This window comes from Antechinus flavipes, chromosome 1 (genome assembly GCF_016432865.1).
Source record: "Antechinus flavipes isolate AdamAnt ecotype Samford, QLD, Australia chromosome 1, AdamAnt_v2, whole genome shotgun sequence".
Lineage (NCBI taxonomy): Eukaryota > Metazoa > Chordata > Mammalia > Dasyuromorphia > Dasyuridae > Antechinus > Antechinus flavipes.
Genome location: NC_067398.1, coordinates 683,156,432 through 683,178,484, shown reverse-complemented (window position 1 = coordinate 683,178,484; position 22,053 = coordinate 683,156,432). Strand labels below are relative to the sequence as shown.

At 47.7% G+C, this 22,053-nt stretch overlaps 1 protein-coding gene across 1 annotated transcript in view; it reads left to right on the top strand.

Annotated features, from left to right (window-relative positions):
• The first annotated feature begins 6,113 nt into the window (after positions 1 to 6,113).
• MMP17 (matrix metallopeptidase 17) overlaps positions 6,114 to 22,053 on the top strand; it is a 65,316-nt gene continuing 49,376 nt past the window's right edge. Inside the window, exon 1 of the mRNA XM_051972591.1 lies at positions 6,114 to 6,206. The gene's annotated coding sequence lies outside the window, so the exon portion shown is untranslated. The remainder of the gene's footprint in view (positions 6,207 to 22,053) is intronic.

The following is a 22,053-nucleotide window of genomic DNA, read 5'->3' as shown; positions in this document are numbered from 1 at the left end:
TTCTCACGTGCAGAAATGTTCCTAAACTCCCGGGAGAATCTAGCATCATCCTTTTAATTGCCTCAGTGACTTGCACAAAAGAATCACAACAAAATCCCGGTGGCCAAATTGTGGTTGATCTCTCAAATTCCAGATTAAAAGATAAAAACATCTCAGAGAGCACAGCTGCTGAACAATCCTCAGATTCCAGGGATTTGCCTTAGTTTTCTTTTTCTCACTGTCGGGCCCTCCTGCTACCCCTCAATGGCTGGCAAAGTCCAGAAGCCATTAGAAGATGGAGGACCGCTGATCCAGCTGCACTCATTTCCAAAAAACCATTCAAAACCAAATAGTTTGTACAAATATGAATCCCTTAAATCTTAAGCTTTTCAAGAGCCTCCTCCAAGGCAATTGATGGTGACCATTAGCAATTCAAAGGCATCATCAGTCACAGGAAGGGCTAAGTTCTGAATTTGTCCTTTTCTGATAATGGGAAAAACCTCTTTCTTGATCCTAAAAAAATCAATCCCTCCTGAGTGCTTTGAAGGTAAACTGAGTCCTGAAGAGATTCCCTCCATGGAATTCGAAGGAGGTTTAAATTAACAGGCTGAAAGGCTAAACAAAGCTGGAGGGCTCAGAACAGTTGACTACGTAATCTATCTTCAGGGCACAGATCATACTCACACATACAGCGCATACTTCTTGCTGAATAACCACTTAAAGTTTATTCTCTAATCACCAGGAGCGGGTAACATCTCAAAGAAAGAAATTACAGTCTCTGAAGGCATCAATCAAACTTAGTTTTGATACAGTTCAATACTGGAACAAAATGAGACTTGGTCAGTCATTCAATAGCTATCAAAAGGAAAACTACTGCATAGCAGAAAAAGGATGGATATTCAACAACGATAGATATCAAGGTCCCCTCAAGGTTACTCTGTGATCAGAGCACTGGGTCCATAGTCAGGAAGACCTCAATACAAATCTCAGACACTTAACTGTGTGACCCTGGGCAAGTCACCTAACTGATGTCTGCCTCAGTCTTCTCATCTGTAAAATGAGCTAGAGGAGAAAATAGCAAACCACTTCAGTATCTTCATCAAGAAAAACCTTAAATGACGTCATGAAGAATCAAATATGACTGAAAACAACAAGAAATTAATACAGCTGAATGAAATTCCCTTTTCTGAGTTGCCCATCATAATCCACAAGGAAGCATCTATTGGTTTCCTTGGACTCTGAATGTTTCATATGCAAACTGCCCAGAAATTATCTTTAGTCCTCAGTCAACTGAGAATTAAGGATGGTTTTAATAACTTTTAAGGAAAAGTGCATAAAGATGTTAGGATATTATATTAAGAGACAGAGCAATAGTTGTCAAGAGAACATTGTATACAGCATTAGGTGATGTGATGCGATACAAGATTATGCGACGATCAATTCTGACTAATGTGGCTCTCTTCAACAATGAGATGATTCAGGCCAGTTCCAATGGTCTTGTGCAGGAGAGAATCATCTACATTCAGAGAGAGGATGAGGGAACTGAGTGTGGATAACAATAAAGTATATTTACTTTGTTGTTGTTATCGTTTTTGATTGCATTTTGTTTTCTTTCTCATATTTTTTCCTTTTTGATCTGATTTTTCTTGTGCAGCAGGATAATTGTGGAAATATGTGTAAAAGAACTGCCCATGTTTAATATAGATTGGATTACTTGCCATCTAGGGAAGGAGATGGGGGAAAGGGAGGAGAAAACATTTGGAACACAAGGTTCTACAAGGGTGAATGCTGAAAACTATCTATACTTGTGTTTTGAAAATAAAAAGCTTTATTTTAAAAAAAAGAATAATAGTAGTTGTTTTCCCTTTTGCCCTGTTCAGACTATCTGAGTTACTTCGTTCAGTTCTGAGTGAATTATTTAGCAATTTTCTAAAAAAAAAAAAAAAATTAACTGGATAATACACAAAAAAGGGTACAAGCAGAACAATAAAGGGCTAGAGTAACAAAGTACCTGAAGGAAAGATTGGAGATATGTACCAGACAGATTAAACCACCTGAATACCACCTTGACCATACACTTCTCTTTAGACACAAATGGAGATAGCCCGGGACCCTGATACCATCCAGGGAAAGAACTCGTGTAGATGTAGAGATAAGATCCAACAACTCCCTCTGTAGGGTGCTGCAGCCCTCATTTCCCCTGATTCAGAAGAGAAAGTCTTTACCACCACTAAGGTCCTCAACACTATGGAATGGCTCCATATTACTAATGGATATGGTTTTATCAGTAGAAATGGCATTAAAGAAGATGGAATACCATTTCTTTTACCTTGGCACCCTAGGGACCATAGGCTCTTTCCATCTGCTCTGTTGTTGAACTTTCTTAAGTGCACTTTCTTTCCCCAATTAAAATGGGAACTTCTTGAAATTAGACTCTCTATTTGTATCCCCAGCACTTTGCAAAAATTATTGATTAATGGATGCTTTTTTCATTCATCCCTGCACTCAATCAAAACCAAGCCCTTTGAGAATCAAGTGAAGGAAATGAGTTAACTGGGAGAAGAAAAAACTTGGGAAGGATGTGAGAACTCTTCAAGTATTTGAAAGGTTGTCTTGTGAAGAAGGATAAGCTTTGTTCTGATTGGCCCTAGGGGGCAAGACTAGAATAATGTCAAAAAGCAATTCACAGAAGATTTAGGTTTGACATGGTAAGGGGTGGGGGGGTGAGGGGAGGAACCCAATAATAACTGCCTTACACATGGAAGCATCCCAAAGTGGGAGAGACTGCCTCATGGACCATACTCAGTAGAGTTCTACAAAGGTTGGATGACCATGTATTAGGCTAAAAGACTTCAGGAGTTCCTGTGCACTCAGAAATTCTCAGATTCTCTGAAACCAGAACAAGAAAACAGGGCGATATTTACATAGATTTGCAAAATACTTTGCATAGATTATCTCATTTGAGATAATGAGATAATCTCAGGCTGTGGGTACAGGAATCAAGGATCCGCTTTCCAGAGCTGCAGGGAAGAACACCTGCCTTCAGCCTTTGCACATGCACATGCGCATGGATGCACGAGTGTATACACACACACACACACACACACACACACACATGCACACACCGGAGCTAAGTGTGAATCTTGGCTCAGCTATGTACCACCTGTGTGCCCTCTGGAAAGACATCTAACCTTTCTGTGAGTCACTTTCCTCATCTGTAAAATAAATTATTGGACAAGGTGATCCTGGAAGTCCCTTCCAGCTCGAAAGTCACCATCCTTTCATCTCAGAAATTTCCCTTAGAAGATGGATGGGAACATGGAGTTGGGGTCAAGCCATAGAGAAAAGGGCAATGGCCTCAGTCTTCTCTGAAGAGTAAAGATTCATATATTCATGCCTGGAAAAGGTCGTGGGCCAGTCACAGAGTGAGAACAAATGAACAGATGGACAACATTACTTGTACAAGGAATTGTGTTAAAAGGCACTATGCAACCCACACCCGCCGCCTCCTTCACCCAAAGTTACTTTGCATTTATCTTATAAATATATGTGTGAGTGAGGAAGCCAGGTGACAGATAGATGGATAATGTGCAGTACCAGGTTTCAGGAGAACCTGAGTTCAAATGTGACTTCCCACACTAGCTGTGTGACCCCAGGCAAGTCACCCCATTACCTCTAAGTATGTGGGGGCGGAGTGTGTATGAGAGAGAGAGAGAGAGACAGAGACAGAGACAGAGAGAGAGACAGAGACAAAGAGAGAAAGAGAGAGAGAGAGAGAGAAGGAGAGAGAGAGAGACAGAGAGAGAGACACACACACACAGAGACAGAGAGAGAGAGAGAGAGAGAGAGAGAGAGAGAGAGAGAGAGAGAGAGAGAGAGAGAGAGAGAGGAGGGGAGGAGGGAAAGAGGGAGGGAGGGAGAGGGAGACAGACAGAGAAAGAGAGAAGGAGAAGGAGAGATGGAGAGAGAGAAGTCAGCAAGACTAGGTTCGAGTCTTGCCGGTGACTTTTATTGGTTGTGTGATCTTAGCAAGGAAAAGTCTGAAATGCCTAACTGTATAGATCTGCTTTGAGAAAGGGATTCTCCTCACAGGGAGTTTCTCAGAAATGAAATCGCAGCTCGATTCAAATCAAAGAGGAGGGGGCTTATAAAGTCAAGTCAGACTGAGGAGTTAGGGTTGGGATCTTCACCAATCTGCCCTTGGGCTGCCAGTCCTTCCCGAAAGGGGGAGAGGCAAGAGGCAGCTCTTCCGTAAATCTCTCCCTCCGAGCCCCAGGCACTTCCGAGTCGGGTCCCACAGTTCTCCCCATCAGCTGTTTCATCGCTCCCTCTCTCACCCAGACTGTGAGCTCCCCACCGCGGAAACAGCCCCACCGCCAGTCGGGAGATCTAGTTTTCCGAGGACTGCCTGAGTGCCTTTGGACACGTCCCTGGTGCCTACCTTCTGGACTCCGGTTTCCTTCTCCTCTTCCTTGGGAAGAAGGGGCTGCACCAGATGGCCTCTACCGGCCCTGTCAGCTCGGATCTGACACTTTGAGAGGTGTAGCTGACCCGTAAATGGAGACACAGCATGGGGAGGGGGGAGTCCCCCCCAGTTCAGACCAAGAGTTGGCTCGAAGAATGGCTTGACGGCCCACGGATTAAATTCCTGTCTGACTTCGGCCAAATCGCTTGTCTCCAAACCTCAGGTTTTTTCCGTAGAGTGAGGGGGAGGGAACGAAATGATGTGGAAGGTCCTTTCTGGTTCTCAAACCAGGATCCGAGCAATTTCCCACTTGTCCCTGCCGCTCTCTTCCCTCCCTCTTCCCCCCGGGCCCAGGAGCCCCCTGAGCGAAGCGGGTTTGCCCTTTGGCATCATCCCGGGTGAGTTCCGGGGATAGCGGGCGAGAGGAGGAACAAGGAGCAGGACAAGGGACTGGGACAGGATTACGCGCATTATCTTGGGTTCCCTAGGAGCTTGTCCAGGTAGTCTGCGAGCACGTGGGGCAAGGGGGGGCGGGTAGGAGAGGAGGGGCTGTGCCCAGTGCTCCAGGTGACCCAGGATTGGGGTGGGGAGGGCCTGCGCCCTCTTCTCAGAAGCCCTCTCCAAGGGCAGTGTGGGTCAGCCGAAGCCGAAGCTTGGGCAAGAGGGGACCCCCGGAGCCCCCGGATGGACCCTCTTCCTCGCTCACCGGCTGACTCAGTACCCCCAGCCCAATCCCGACCCCTCCGTGCGGGCACCGAGGGACCCTCAGCGCGGGCTGAGCGGAGTCCCAAGCCGGAGCCCCAGGCCGCCCAGACCACGGATGTCCCCAGCGCCAGCAGGCTGCGAGAGAGGAGCCCGGCGGACCCGGCTCTGGCCAGCTTCCAGCGCAGCTCCCGAGTCTAACTACCAGGAGGGGCGATTATCCGATTCACTGGGGAACACACACCGCCAGCAGCTTAAACTCGCTCCTGGGGCTGCCACAAACGGATGGACTGTCCGGGCAGCTCCGCTGAGGCCGTGAAGAGCCGGGGGCCGGGGATCGCCGGCCCCAGTAGAGCCCTCTGCCTGCAGCCCGCAGCATCTCCCGAAGCGCCCGCGCGGGCCCTTTAAGGCTTCGGGGTGGAGCGGGAGGACCCCACCCCCTCGCCTTCAGGCTCCGCCCCTCTGGACTAGACTCATTAGCATGGCCCCGCCCCCGTCACTGCTAGGCTTCGGCGGCTGTGGAGCTGCCAGTGTCCAGGGCTGGAGGGACGCGCGGCAGGCGGCTCGGAGGTGGAGGCACTAGTTCCGTTTCTCTGGCCCGGGGGAAGGGAGCCACGGAGCCCGGAGCGAGGGCCGTCTGGACCAGCGGTCCGAGAGGCAGGAGCGCGCTGGGGGGCTGAGCCGGGAGCCAGAGCCGGGAAGGAGCCGGGTGCGCCCGGGGCGCACGCAGAGCTGGGCGCTGACCGCGCGGAAGGGCTGAGCCGGAGCGGAGCCGCCGGCGCCCGGGGAGCTGGCGGGGCGGGCGCGGGGCTGCCGGGGATGTGAGCCCGCAGAGCCCCCGGAGCTGGGACCCGAGCCAGCGAGCCCCAGGGGCGATGTGAGTCCGGCGGCCGGGAGCCCGAAGCCCAGCCCGAGCCCGAGCCGGAGCGGGCGCGACGCGATGGTGCGGGGCGCTCCCCGGGGGCTGGGGCCACCGCTGCTGCTGCTCGCGCTGTGGCTGCAGGGCCGGGGGGGCAGCGCGGCGCCCGCGCCCCGCACGGAGGATCTGAGTCTGGGAGTGGTGAGTGCGGGACCGCGGGGGAAGGGGAGGCTGGGCGGCAGCAGGGAAGGGGCGCTCGGCCAGCCGGGACAGTCATTCCCCGGAGCCTCGGACTCTGATCCCTGCTCTCCGAGCCCGCGGGCAAAGCGCAGGAGCAGGCCGGGCCCCCCGCCGCCCCCGGCCCCGCGGAGCCACGCGGGTAAAAGTTTGTCTGCAGCCCAGGGAAAAGATGGGTGGCGGGCAGGGGGGAGGAGGGCCAGCTGCCCGCAGAGGGGCCGCCGAACGTGCTAGCCGATGGACAGGTGGGAAAAGGGAGCGCTATGTGTATATGGGGAGGGAGCACCGCTGGCCAGGGCGAAGTCCCAAGACCCCTCCACTCCTTGGGAGCTGGTGCAGCTGCGGGTCTGTCGTGGCCCAGGACCCAGAGGGCGCCCCTCCCCATCCCCAGCATCGGAGGCTTAAAAGCCCCATCTTTCTGGCCTGGGGCCAGGCTCCGTGTGCTCGTGTCGATGGGCGGGAAGCAGAGGCAAGCAGGTGCCCAGCCCGCTGGAGTGCTTGGGGCTTCGAGGAGGAGGTCTCCCGGGAGTGTGGCACCCAGGAAAATTGGCTGTCGCCGGATCTGGACCTGTCACTGAGACATTCTTGAGTCCGATTCTTCCCTCTTCTCCGGAGCATCCTTCTTCCCTACCCTTTCCCAGCGCATCTTCTTCCTTTCCCAAGCTGGTCCTAGAGGATTTCTCAGAAGCTGGGAGCCCTGGGTAACTCTGGCTTGGATTGTGTTTTGCTGCTTTTCCTGGAAGGATTTCTGCCAGCTGAGCAGAAGCTGTAAATTCCTCGGGAGCCTGATGATGTGGAGGGTGCCCCTCAAAAGCTCCCTAAGCCTGCCCAGTACTTAAGAAACCTGCTTGTCAGCTCAGGCCCCTCTGGTGGCTTCCTCTCTGCCTCCAGTACCCACAGACATTTTATTCTCCGTGGCAGGGGATAGAGTAGAGAGGTGTACCCATTTTATAAATGGAGAAATTGAGTCAGTGAGCTATTGTGCAGTCAGTCATACAGAGGATCCAGATCCAGGAAGTGAGATCAGGTCCAGGTCTTTCCTGAAAGCCTTCAATATCAGCCCATCGGCCCTCTGGGTTCCATCTTTCTACCCGAAGGCGAGTTTCCAGTGCAGACTATTTTTTTCCCCTTTTCCTACCCTGTGAGGGATGCTGCTGTTGCTGCTGCTGTCGCCCTGGAAACTAACCCGAGTCAGAGGACAAGAGAAAAGTCAAATTCTGCAGCTTGCAATGTGTGGTCCCCAGAGCAAAGCCTGGACCTGGATTAGCTTGTTTTCTCCCAGGCTGTTTGGGTGTGAAACTTCAGGCCTCCTCGCCATCTTCCCCCTCTCAACACATGTCAGAGGCTCCAGTATCTCTGTGCTTTCAGAGCAGTCCTGCTTGGGTCAGGGGAGGGCTTCCTGGTGGTGGTGCCATCTGCCTTGAATGTTGTCACCCACTTGCTAGATCTGTTTGGACAGTCCCTCCCCTGAAATGCAAATCTGACCTATGCTCTCTGAAAGCATCTTCCCACACGCCCACCCTTTGAAGCCCTCCGTTCATTTTTACACTAGCAGGATCTGTGCAGAAGCTAAGTGGGCATCCTTGCCCTGTTGCCTTATCTGGGGCCTGTGTTAGTGATCTGAGCTAGGGAAAAGGGAGTCCTTTCTTCCCCACTCACAGGCCTGGGTATGCACAAGGTCAGGTTCAGGGTGGGGAGATGAGGATCCGTGCAGTTTGGAGAAGCCCAGAGAGAGAGGATGGACACATCAGTCGGGGTTGTCTGTTTTGGGGGGAGATGCTAGGGCCAGTTTTAGCAGACAGATGGGGAGGAGCTAAAACTGCTTGGGGTGATAGTTGAAGGCAGTTCATTTATTTGAAGGAGATAGAAGGAGCAGAGGCTGATTCTGATAGTGGTAAGGAATGGGGGGCAGTTCAGCTGAGGTACCCGCAAATATATGTAGGCAAGCGGCTGTATTATCTCCTGTGAGTCCCTGGTCCATGTGTTGGCAACCCTGTAGGCATCCTTTTTGAGCTGTGCTGCATCCTGCGGGGGGTTCTGGCTGGTTCTGAAGCCCTTCTGCTCGCCAATTGTCCTGGCAAAGCTTGTGTTCTTCCGTTGTGACCCCCTCACCCCACTTTCCCATCCTCAGCCCACAGGACCCAGATCCCTTTCTCTTTGGGTATTCGGGCTTGCCTCCTCCCACCCCCACTATGGCAGAAAAGTGTCAGTTCCCTCCCACATCCGCTGCCTGGGGACCACATTTGCATTCCTTAATGGAGGTTCCTGTGGGGTCTCCCGCGTGCTTGGCCGGCTGTGTTCCGCTTCCTGGGGCCGCCTTTGTTTCGGGTCGGGGGGCACGGTTCCGGAGGCTCCCCAGTTTCTCTGGGCTGGTGAGAGGAGGGGGTGACCCAGACATACAGGTCAGCCAAGGTTCTGTCCAGCAGGACTGAGGCAGAGCTGTAAGCCAGTCCCGAGCGCACCCCCTTCCCAGGGGCAACCTCCTTTCCACCTGCCCGGATCACTCTGTGTGTGCTGGTCCATCCTTCCCCGTGACATCCCTGACCTCCCCTTCCCCCCAGCTTTCCTGGACACTGAGTCATGCACGCATGTGTGTGTATGTATGTTTGTGCCAGATTACTATGAGGAGAGTGTTTCTGAGTCCAAGATGTTAAAGCCTCCCCCATACACGTTTAGAATAGATAGGAGAAAAGGAAACAATGAGTGGAGCCAGATTCTTCCCACTGATCCTGTCCAAGCAGCCCGTAGAATCCAAGAAGTCCAGGATCTGAAGCCCTCCTTTCCCTTAGACTCAGTTCCTAGCATCTTGTGGACATGTTCACTCCGGCTGCTGTCCAAGCTAGAATCATTTCTTCTTTATTCCCTCCTCTCCTTTCCCCCTCAGACGGAGCTCAGCCCCTACTGTTCTTCAGGGCATGGGTCCAAGAGAAGACCTGAGCTCTGGAGCGGGAGAGACTGGGAGGAAGTGCCCCCTCGCTTCCCCTTCTCACCCTCATTTGTGGAGCCCTTTGCACTTCTCCCAGGAACCCCGCTGCCACCCTGAGGTCAGCAGCCCTCTGCATATCTAGTCATTGACATCATTCTCAGGGTATTTCCTCAGTTGGAGTAAAATCTGTCTTGATCTGTGACAATTTCCCTTAAACCTCAGGCAGCATCTCAGGTCCATATGCTTCCTTCCATCTCCTCCTCCATCCCTTCTGCAGTCTCTCCAACCATCCATTCCCCTTGAATCTCCTCTCTCTCCCTTTCTAACTATGGATCATCTTCCTTTCTACCTATGGATCCCATTCCTATACCCTTTGTTCCCTTCCCCTTCTGCAGACTGCTTCATGCTTTGGAATGAATATCCCTGAGGGCAGGGAGCAATTTGAAGTTCACCTAGAGAAGAGGGCTAGATTTGGTTCAAATTCCCCATCTTCCTAATACTTCTGTGACCTCAGACAAATGATCTAACATCTCTGAGCCTTAGTTTCCTCATCTGTAAAATCAGAGGATTGAACCAAATGACCCCTGCGGTTATTCCTAGCTCCAATGCTATGATGCTGTTTACTTCAGTTTTTTTATATCAGTTTGTGTTGTTTTCTTTCGGGATATTTTCATTTCAGTAGGATATTCTGGGGGGAATGGAGGAATCTCCAAAATGCAAGGGATTGCATTTCTTATGGTACAAATTCAGGTCCTGGGAAGGGCAAAGGGAGGAGAGATATTCTTAAATATCAAAAGCTCTCTTTTCCTTGGTTCCTTCATCCGTAAAATGGAACCAACAGTATATGAACAGAGTTGTTATAAGGTACCTTGTGAAATGGGAGTTGTTGCTGTTATTAATATTAACTGCTCCCAGTGAGATGCCCGATCAAGGACATTGAGACCTCCCCGCTCACAGAACACAGGCAGCCACTGAGCATCCATTCCCAAAGGGAGTCAGTTCAACAATGACTGGTGGGAGAGTGTTACAGAGGAAATAAAATGGAGTCTAGTCACAGGATCTGGGTTCAGATCTTAGCTCTTTAGTCAGTTTTCCCTGTGACTTTAGACGTGTTCTTTAGCTTCAGTTCCTTTATCTGTAAAATGAAACAGTGAGATGAGGTGGCTTCTGAGGACTCTTGCAACTGGGATCCTTACACTCTTAACATTTATTAAGCCCTTACTATAGGTAGTATTTGTACTACAGTACAAATCCTGGGGGTACATATAGATGTTAACTAAGATCCAATCTCTTCCCTCCCAGGGCTCATAGTCTAATCAATGGGTTCCTTCTCCTCAACCACACTGGCCTTTAAAATGAACAATTCCCAAGAGCTTAAAGATCTTGCTTGGAATGTAAGAAACCTCTTCTTAACCTTAGGTGCCAGGATCCCTGAGAGGAGAGGCGGATAGATTTAGGAGATCCATGAACTTGGGAAAACAGTTATATCTTTATTTCCCGCTGACTGGCTTCCTTTGTAATCCTATTTTACTTCATGCATCTAAAAACCTTATTCCAAAAAGGAGTGAAGGTTTTATCAGACTGCCAAATGAGAGGCCGTGATAAAAAGTGGTTAAGAACACTTCTCTAGATCAGGTCCCTCCATTTTATGGAGGAACCCAAGAGATGAAGGGAGGCGGTTGCCCATGATCACCCAGGTTTCAAATCCTGACCTCCCAGCTCTAACTACATGCTCTTCCTCTCCTTGCCCATGCCCTCTCTTTGGCACTCTCCCTGCAACCCCCTCCTTGGATCCAACTATATTCTTCAATTAAGGGAATTTTTCAGCCCAAGATGCCTTGGAGTCACCCAGGATGAAAGTGTGTGCCTCGGTGGAAGAATTAGATAGAGAGTGGCCAGCAGGTTGCCTTTAATCAACAGCAGACTTTAACTAACGCTCAGTTCCCCACATGAAAGAGGTTTCAAACACAAAGTCATAAATGGGACATTTGCTGATTTTTCTTCATCTTTAATACATTTGTAGTTACCAATCTCCGATGCAAGTTTCTGTGTGCCTCTGAGCTCCATCTCCTACCAGACAACGTCTCCCTGCCTGGTCTTCAGCTCTTTAAAGCTGAGGCATTTGGATGAAGTCTCTCTTTCTCATTGACCCTTTCCCATAATTATCATTCCCACATCACAATAGACCATCCACCCAGGGGTCTGCAATTCTGCCACAATGTTAAGAACCTTGGGAAGGATTTTTCTCCACCTCCATCAAAATATATATATATATCTTTCCCATTAATTTGCAAATTTCTCCCAGAGTCCTTTGTTCTCTGGAACAAGCACTGCTGGGCTCTTAAAATGGAATCACCCTGAGAGAAGGACAACAATTGATCCCTCTGATAACCCTGGGAGGCAGACAAGAATCCTATCACAAAATCCTCTGAGCCTAGAACTGGAAGGGATCTTCTAGCTCTATCTGCTCCATCTCCCTCTTTTTACAGGAGAGGAAACTGAGGGCTGGTGGTTAAGTGATTTCCTTCAAATCATACAGGTGGTTTTTTAAGTTCATATTTCTATCTTAATCTTGGCTTGTGGAAGGACCAGCAAAGAAAGAGGGGGAGGGGGTGGAAAGACGGGATTTGCAGTCCTCTGAATACAGAACTGGTTAGATTTGCACAACACCACAAACTATAGGCAGTGTCATCATCCCCATCCTACAAATGAGGAAACTAAAGTGAAGTGACACAGTTGTCACATTCTACTAAGTGTCAGAGGTGGGATTTGAACTCTAGCCTTCGTGACTGTAGACTAGAAGTACTTACTTAAACATGCCCAAGAATTAAATGAGGCAAAATTTTAAAGAGATTAGCATTAGTGCCTTGAATCCAGTAGGCACTTAATAAATGTTTATTCCAATTCCCTTCCCAGTGAATCTGTGGATAAATTTCCATGAGATCCATGAAAATGGATGGAAGGAAAATGCACTTTATTGTTCTTGACTTTGTAATGTTTGGTATTTTATTTTATTTTATACATTTAAAAACATGATTCTGTAAAGGGGTCCATGGGCTTCATCACACGGCCAAAGGGAGCCAGGACATGAAAAAGTTTTAAGAGCCCCTGCTCTGGGTCCTGCCCACCACTTCACAAGCCAGAGCTGTTGGTCACTCACACCTTAGTGTGAGTTAGTTGGTCAGTCCCCTTTGGGAGCTGCTGAGAGTCAGGTGGAGAGAATATAAGAGAGAGGAGATCACTTTATGGCAGCATTTGTTATCGCCCATTCATCAGAAAGTGGGATACAGAGAGCTGGGTGATCATGGGAAGAGGGTGCCCCCCGAGTAAGAAGGGGCTGGGGCTTAGGGGCACACCAGTAGTCAGGTCAGAAGAGCCTTGGAGCGGGAGGAGGGAATTCTCCTGGCCTGTCGTACCAGCCGTGGGGGGAGAACCCTGGGACCGAAATCTAGCACAGGACAGGTGGATCCCGAGCTGCAGAGGACTCCGGTTCCATCAGTGGGTCAAGGGCGACCTCTGGTGGTTGTCGTGAGAACAGCCGCTGCACCTGCCGGTCCTCCCTGAGAGTCCCCAGCCGGGAAGCCTTTCACCCAGGAGACTCCTTTCTCTTGCCCTTCCCCCAGTCAGCGCCCAGAAAACCCAGAAAAATAGGGTTAAGGCCCAATCTTAGGGGACCTGTGGGGAAAGGGGATTTTTTGAAGCTCTGATTTCAGGCTGGGGACTGGATAAAATGCCCTTGCAGAAATCCTTCCAGCCCAGGAGAAAAAAGAAAGTGGGGGTAGAGAGGGAAGAGCTGGGGTTAATTCCTTAGGGAAGCCTGCCCTCATTGAGCCAAGCGGTTAATAAGGCCACGAGACTGAACTGGGGTGGGTAAGGTTTGAACATTGACTCGCTAAAGGGCCGGCTGGAGATCAGAAATCTTGTGGGAGGACTGGGGACAAACTGGTCTGGGGGACCCCCTTCCTTCGGGAGATCCCTGTGAGTGAGCATGGGGGGGGGCAAGTCCTGGTGGGTGCCCTTTTTCTGTCCTGAACCTTCTGGCCATCTGGTGAAGTCATGGAACCCTGCCCACAACAGTGCTTTTAAGTGCATGAAATACAATAGAGAGGGCTACAAAGTTAGCCAGTTATATTGAAAATAAACAATCAAAATATTTCTTAAAAACAAGTTCATGCTCAGACACTTAACACTTCCTGGCTGTGTGACCCTGGGCAAGTCACTTAATCCTAGTTGCTCAGGAAAAAAAAAAAGTTCATGGGGAGTAGCCAGATGGCACAGTGGAAAGAATACCAGCTCTGGTGTCTGGAGGATCTGAGTTCGAATCTAGCTTCATACACTTATTAGTTGTGTGATCCTGAGCAAGTCACTTAAGCTTTATTACTTCAGAGGAAAAAAGTTTATGAACCCCCAGATCAAGGATCCCTTTAGATGATCTGTGAGACCAGTTTCTGGTCAAACATGAGCCTGGAATGAAAATTCAGGTTCACAAAAAGTGTTCTTTGGTGTGCCCTATGAGTGGGAAGTGGGTGTGCAGAAATGAAGAATCTGTCCCTAGCATTTTACACACCCATTCACAGAGAAAGGAGAGAGCAGGGAGGGAGGGAAGGAGGGAGAAGAGAGCGGGGGGAGAGGGAGGGAGAGAGAGAGAGAGAGAATTGGGGAAAGGGCCTTGAGCTTGGGGGAAAAAAGGATCTTCTAAAGGAAATCTACCTTTTAGTCCTCCCTATTTCTCTTTTTTTGTCTAGGAGGGAAAAGGAAGCAAAAAACAGACTGAGGCTAGAAGCTGTGAGCCAAAGGGGATTATTCCTCTCTTTTCCAGTCACTGACTGAGTGAATATAGGACTTGGGGAGGGGAGAGGAAAAGGAAGTCTCTATCTATGTGTTTATACAAAGTTAGGAGATATATGTCTTTATTCTGCAGTAATGAGGAGCTCTGTGCTTATTTTCTTGTTTCTTCCTTTCTCTCTCTCCCTTCCTTTCTTTCTTCCTCTCCTTAGGTCTCCATACCCTTTTCCCTCTTGTCTCTCCTTTCCTACTGTATCTCTCTCTGCCTCTGCTTCCTTTCCTCTCTTTCCTTCCCATTCCTTATCCTTCTCATTTTCTATCTCTCCTTCCCTCCCTCTGTCTCTCCATCCCTCCTGTCTCTCTTTCCCTCCCTCTGCCTCTGCTGCCTTCCCTTTCTCTCTTCCCTCCCCTCCATCTGCCTGTCCTTCCTCCTCCCTGCCTCTGTCCTTCTCATTCCCTGTTTCCCTACCATCCCTCTGCCTTTTCTTCCTTTATTCTACCTCTCCATTCCCCTCTCTGCCAAAATTTCCTTCCCTCCCCCTACTTTCTTCTTCCTGCCTCTCTTCCTATGTGATGACTTGAGGGACCATCATTATCACCATTATTCAGGCAATAAGAGCAAGCCCCCTCAGGAATCATTGCCCAGCAAACAGCAAAAGAGAATCTTCTGTGAGTGGAAGGGAGCCCCAGGCATCGAGCACCAGCTAAACCTGCAAAGGAGAAAGCTGGGGACCAGCAATACCAAGGATAGAGCTGGGAACAAGAAGCCGAAGGGAGGCAGAGAGGCTGAGGACAGATGGAACAGAAATAGAAGAAAGACAGAGTTTTTTAATTTTGGTTAAAGAAAACAAGAGAAGAGAGAAAGGAGAGATAGTGGAGAGACTGAGAGAAAGAAGGATGGAGAAGAGATAGAGAGATGGAGGAAAGACAGACCAAAGACAGAGAGCAGAAATGGAAGAGAGATAGAGAGGAGAAAGCAGAGACACAGAAAAAACACTGACAGGAAATGAACAGAAAGATAAGAGACAGAAAGGCTGAGAAGAGATAGAGAGACAAACTCAGGAGAGATAAAAAAGACAAAGAAAAGAGAGAAGATAAATAGATTGAAGAGAGATAGGAGAGATAATGGAGAGACTGAGAGATGGAGAAGAGAGAGAGGAGAGACAGAGAGATGGAGGAGAGACGGAGAGATGGAGGAGGTTGTGGAGAAAGGGGGGAGCAGTGGGGAGGCTAATTAGAGAAAGACCAAGTTAAAACCAAAGGACTTAGGTCTTGCAGCTGTTTTCCCCAGGAGCATCTGGCTGCTTCTGCCTTTCCTTCCTAGAATCCTGCTTAATCTGGAGATCTGGGGAGAAATTGTCCCTAAGAGACTTGAGCTGAGCTAGCTAAGTAAGTAAATGATAGAGGTGCCGTGTTCTCTCTCCGGGTGGTTTTTTCGCAGGACATTGCTGCTCCCATTCCAAGCCAGGTGGAGGAGAGAGGAAGCCAGGGCCTGGGAGCAAGAAGGCAGGGGCCACCTCAGACCCTGAGGAAGGCTGAGTTTTCAAAAATTTGGGAGAACCATTAATTGTCTCTATGTGAAACAGAACATACTTCCGTGCTTGTATATCATATTAGCATCCGTGACTGCTCACAGAAGTCACCATTCTGTCTTCACCACAACCTTTAAGGGGAAGGAAGGTTTAAAGTCAGTTAACTCCTGTGAGACTCAGTTTCCTTATCTGTAAAATGGGCTAGACCTCTGAGCTTCCTTTCAGTTTTGGATGAGCCTCTGGCACATTCCCCATCTCTAGCTTGTGGCCACTGTCCCACTTCTCAGAACCCCCAACATGTCCCAGTCTTATTCTCACCTCCCTTCCTCTACTAGTTACAGTCTTAGAGATGGATCAGTGGAGAACTTGAGGCTGGATCTGAACCGAAATAGATGGAGGCCAAAGGGTTTATCCTCTCTGCCTCGGTTTTATTGTCTATAAGGCAGTGGTGTTGGACTCAATGGCCCCTAAAGTCTCTTCCAGCTTTACACCTATGATCCTGTTGTTTGGTTTTGTGGGGAGGAAGAAGCGGAGGTTCAGGGGGACATGGAGGACACTTGGCAGGGCAAGAATGGAGAGCACAGAAGGCAGAGGGCCTCAAGAGACAGGTGAGCAGGCAGGCAAGTGGACAAGGGCCAGACTGGTGACCCTGATCCCTTGTGGCAAGAGACAGCCAGCAGCTAGGAACCAGACACCATGACCTATGTCCATCAGAAGGAGGCAGCCTCTGCCACTTCCAATTTATGTCCCCAAGAACATGGCTGCCTTCCAGCTCCAGCTCATTCCTTCTCCAGTCTTCCGGGAAGGTGATCACTCGCTCTTTTGGCTGTGGGTGACTGTGTCCCAAACCCAGAGGCCCTGACTCAGCCTCATCACCAGGGACCAGATTGAAGTGTCTCATCATAATCCCTACCCCCACAAATAACTCAGTGGCTAAGGAGAAAGGGCAGCTAGGAGGGGCAGTGGATAGAACACGGGGTCTGGAGTCAGGAAGACCCAGGTTCAAATAAAACCTCAGGCACTAGCTGGGTGATCCTAAACAAATCACTTAACCTCTGTGCCTCAGTTTTCTCATTTGTAAAATGATCTGGAAAAGGAAATGGCAAATCACTCCACTATCTTTGCCAAGAAAATCCCAAAAAAATCGATACAATTGAAAAATGACTAAACAACAAACCACAAAGAGAAAAGAGGGGAAGAAAAAAGGGGATCCCATCTCTGCGTCTGTGGGAAACAACTGATCCTGAACTAGGCCCTATCTGAGTTCATATTCCAGTCCTGATATTTTATTTATTTTTTTTCATATTTTATTTTATGGATAAGTTACTTAACCTAGCTAGGTTTCAGTTTCCTTAACTGTACAATGAAAGGATTAGAAGGAATGAATGAATCACTTAGTCAATTATTAAATGCCTACGGTGTGCCAGACACTATACTAAGTAAGCTCTGGGGATATAGAGAAAGGCAAAAGACAATCCTTGCCCCACTTGCCTAATATGGAAATATGTTTTGCACAACTCTATGTGTAGAATCAATATTATATTGTCTGCAGTTTCACTAAGTGGGAGAAGGACAGGAAGGAGGGAGAGAATTTGGAACTTAAAAAAATTTTAATGAACATTAAAAATATTTACATGTAATTGGAAATTTTTAACAAAATTAAAACATATTTTTAAAAAATAAGAAAGAAAACCAGAAGAAAAAAAAATCTCTATACCCAGGGAGTTTACTACTTAATGGGAAAGATCAGGTGCAAAAAACTATGTACAAAAGAAATAAAAAGACTAAATTGGAAATCATCTGAGAAGAAAGGCACTAAGATTAAGGACTGGGAAAGGCTTCTTAAAGAAGCTAAGACTTCAGCTGAAAGGAAGCCAGAAGTCAGAGATGAGGAAGGAGAACATTGCAGTTCAGTAAAATACAGTCAGTAACAATGCAGAGTTGAGAGATGCAATGTTATGTCAGGGAAATTGCAACAAGGCCGGCATCTTTCTTGAAGGAATTATTCTTGCTTTCGGCTAAATGCTGGTTTTTTCTTCTTTAAAACTGTTAAATAGATCAGAACTAGTTTCTTCTCAAATAAAGTTGATTATTTCAATTAACAAACATTTCAAAAATTGATCTCTCCCTCCTACTACTCTCTATTAAAAAAAAAAAATAAAGTTAATCAAACTGGAAAAAAATAGCTACATTGGCTCTGCCTGAAAATGCTGTGCCTTCACTTCTGTCAGGAAATGAATAGCATTTTTTCATTTTCATTCTTTTTGTACTCACGACTTGTCATTGTGTTGATCAGAGTTGCAAAGTCTTTCAAAGTTGATTTTCTCTATAATGTTGTCATTGTATAGATTGTTCACTTAGTTCTGCTCACTTTACATCAACTGCATCAGTTCATAAGGGTCTTCCCAATTTCCTCGGAAATTGTCCATTTCATCATTCTTACAGCATAATAATATCCCATTACATTTATATGCCCCAATTGGTTTAGCCATTTCCCAGTAGGAAAACAGCCCCTTAGTTTCCAATTTGAGGTTACCAAGAAAAGAGCTGCTAGAATATTGTTGTACATATTTCCTTTTATTTCTTTTGGATGTAAGTCTAATAGAAGCTCAAAGCACATGTACAATTCAGTAACTTTCTGGGAATAGTTCCCCTCCCCTTCCTCTCTTCTGTGTCTCTGTCTCTATTTCTCTCTGTCTCTGTTTCTTTGTCTCTGTCTCTGTTTCTGTCTCTGGCTCTCTTCCTTCCTCCCCCTCTCCTCCTAACCCCCCTCCCCTTTTTCTCCCTCTCTTCTCTAAGGCTGAATTTGAACTCAGCTCTTCCTGACTCCAGGTCCCCTGCCCCACCTAGCGCTTCTACAAGGCAGACAAGGTTGTATTAATTTCTGTACTTGGAATACTTGACTGTTCCTATCCAGAGAGCTCCCTCCCTTCCTGCACCATAAAGAAGCAGACTCTTCTCCTGGACTTGGCTGTGGAGCTCTTCCCATATCCATCCCTCCAGCTGAGGAAGAACTCCCAGTGGGGGCCCCCGGAGTCCGGCCCTGCGAAAGTTGTATTGATGTTGCTAAATGGTTACAATCCTCTGCTACATTTCTGTAGCGTTTTGGTGTTTCTTCCCAGGAGCCCCATGAGGAAAGCTGTGAAGAAAGTGTTCGCCCTAATTGGTAGAAGAGGAAACTAGTTTCAGAATAAGGGAACTAAGTTGCCCAGAAGATGCAAGAGCTGAGAGACTGCACTCCCAAACCAAAGTTGCCCCTCCCCCTGCCCCAGCCTCTGAGCATGAGGTCAGCCCACAAGGGCCCTGGGCCCCTGCTTCAGTCCTCCAAGGGGTCCGGCCACTCCTGAGGGTGCAGCATTCTACTGCCTGGGTGAGGCTCCTTGCCCCTCCCTCAGTCTTTTCCCACTCCCACTGAGACCCCCTGGAACTTGGCCAGCCTCCAGTTAGAGTCCACAGTCTCTGAGCTGGAATAAGAGGGCTCAGAGTCCCCCCTTCTTCCTGCTGAGCCTGTTTTCCTCAACTCCTTTCAAAGAATTTCTTTCTCTAACCACTTATCCTGAGTCATTGACCCCTGAGGGTCAAGAGAATGACAGACATGAGGAAAGAGAGAGGGGGAGAAGGAGGGAGGGAAGGAGAGGGGAGAGAGAAGAAGAAGAAGAAGAAGAAGAAGAAGAAGAAGAAGAAGAAGAAGAAGAAGAAGAAGAAGAAGAAGAAAGAGGAGGAGGAGGAATAGTAGGAGGAGGAGGAAGAGGAGGAGGAGGAAGAGAAGGAAGAAGAGGAGGAGAAGGAAGAAAAGAACAAGAGGAGGAGGAGGAAGAGAAAGGAGAAAATAAGGATGATAATGATGATGAAGATGAAGATAATTAAGATGATGAAGAAGAATGAATCTAGTACTTTAAAAGGGAAGAGAATAAGGATATATTAAGTGTCTGCACTGTGCAAAGCACTTTACAAATATCTCACTTGGTGTACATAACAGCCCCCAGAAGGGAGGTACTATTATTACTCTCTCTCTCTCTCTCTCTCTCTCTCTCTCTCTCTCTCTCTCTCTCTCTCTTTCTCTTCTTTCTCCCCCTCCCCCATCTCTCTTTCTGTGTCATGACTCAAGCTCCTGGTTTGTTTTTGGTTTTTACTATTAACACAAATTTGTTTTTACAAAGGGATATTTACTTCAAAAATAGAGCAAGAACAAACATGCAAACATTTCCCTCCATGCACTGGGTACATAATGTCCCCAAATCACTAGGGATGGAAGGGGAGACTGGGCTCATAATTTAGCCCATTTCCTACATGACACTGGCTCCCCCAAGTTCACATATTGATGAGACCTGACTATTGGCCAAGTCCTTCCACTGGCTGGAGTCCCACAGGCCGCTCCCAAAGATTGCTTCTTCTTCTTCAGGGCATCCATTCTGTGTTGTCCCAGCCTGGGATTCTGAATCCGGTTTCCTATGGCCCGGTTCTCTGAACCTTTGAAACCCCCAAGGTCAGAGACCCCACTCCCTTCACCCAGAATAGAAAAACAAGCTCAAGGCCAAAACTCAAGGCCTGTTTCTTTGCTGGGTGGAGCGTGCCATGGGCTGTCATGGCCGGAAACGGCCCCAAGGACCTTCCCCTTGCCATAGTCTCCCACAAGTCGCTGAGGGCCAGAGTCACCGAGCGAAGCCGGCCACCCAGGCCAAAGCTTACTCAGGCCTTTTCAAAATGCCAGCAGGTGCAGCTCAGCAGCCAACTGGAAACCACATGGTTAGCCGACTGAAACCAGTTTTCAGACTGTTCATGCGTGATGCACAGCCTCTCCAAGCCATCTTCCCTTAAAGATCATAATTCTCTTGGAAGCAAGATCCCTAGCATCCTCCACAGGGAAATGTCACATCCATCAAGCAAAGTGATGGGGCCTTTTTGTATTACACATTTATTAACTTTTTTGTTTATTTTTTTGTTAATTTTTCTCCCTTTCTCTTGTTTTTTTTTTCTTTTGATCTGATTTGTGGTGTGTGTGTGTGTGTGTGTGTGTGTGTTTTTGCAGCATGATGAATAAGGAAAGTATTTTGCTTCACTTCTTCCTCACAATAACTCTGGGAGAGAGAGAGGTGCTGTTATTATCCCCATTTTACAGATGAGGAAACTGAGGCTGAGAACTGTGGTGTGATTTATTCAATATCACATAGCTAGGAAGTGTCAGAGGCAAGATGTGAACTCAGATGTTCCAGACTCCAAGTCCAGCTCCATCAGCCACTGGTCTCTACATATGGCCCCAAGTAGTTGGTGCTAAATTGAATTATTTCAGAGCAGCTAGGTGGCTCAGTGGAGAGACCATCAGCCCTGAAGTCAGAAGGACCTGAGTTCAAATCTGGCCTCAGATCCTTAACACTTCCTAGCTGTGTGACCCTGAGCAAGTCACTTAACTTCAATGGCCTCAGCTGGGAAAAAGAAATTGAATTGTTTCCCTGACCCTAGGAATATCCTGAACCTCCTAGAATGCAATGGTCAACAGAGAAGTTTCTTTTATACAGATGGAAGCTACTTTTAGAACTGAGGAACACTACCCTCTCATAAGGGAAGTGGGAAAGCAGTATTTATGGCTTAAATAAATATTTGAGCAAAAGGTTACAAGGAAAGGAGACCTGCTCCTGGCTCCAACTCAAGCCAGCCTGGGTGGTATTTGCCCCAAAGAATGTTTTCCCTACTTAGAGCTTAGTACCAAGATTAGGGCTCTATGTGTAGCCTCAGGCAAGTTTGAATGGCCCTATCGGGGACTATCTCACAGAATCTGTATTTCTAAACCAGAAAAATCTAATCCTTGGCAATAAGGATCTGAGAATTACTCTTGGTTCAAAAATAGGGTGAATGTTATGGACAAAATGAGGGCTGTTTACTCTGAAGCCCAGAGTTGTTGTTTTTTTTATTTTAATAGTATTTTATTTTTCCAAATACATGGAAAGATAGTTTTCAACATTCATCTGTGTTCCAAATATTTCTCCCTCTTTCCCTCTCCCTCCTCCCCAAGACAGCAAGCAATCCAATATAGGTTAATTCTTCTAAATATATTTCCATATTCATCACACACACACACATCAGATCAAAAGGGGAAAAAACATGAGAAAGGGAAAAAAATTAACAACCAAAAAAAAAAAAAAAAAGGTGAAAATCCGATGCTCTGACCCTCTTTTAGTCTCCATAGTTCTCTCTCTGGATGCAGATGGTTCCCTCCATCACAAGTGTATTGGAATTGCCTTGACTTACCTCATGGCTGAAAAGAGCCAAGTCCATCACAATTGATCATCACATAATCTTGTTACTTTGTACCCTTGTTCCCTTGGTTCTGCTCCCTTCACTTACCATCAGTTCATGTCAATCTTTCCAGGCTTTTCTGAAATCAGTCTGCTCATTTCTTATAGAATAATAATATTCCATTATATTCATGTGCCATAATTTATTCGGCCATTCTACAACGGAGAGGCATCCACTCAATTTTCCAGTTCCTCGCCTCTACAAGAAGTGAAGCCCAGGTTTTTGAGCACTGGCTAACAGTTATTCATTTCTGGGTTTTTGTATTGACTCAAAG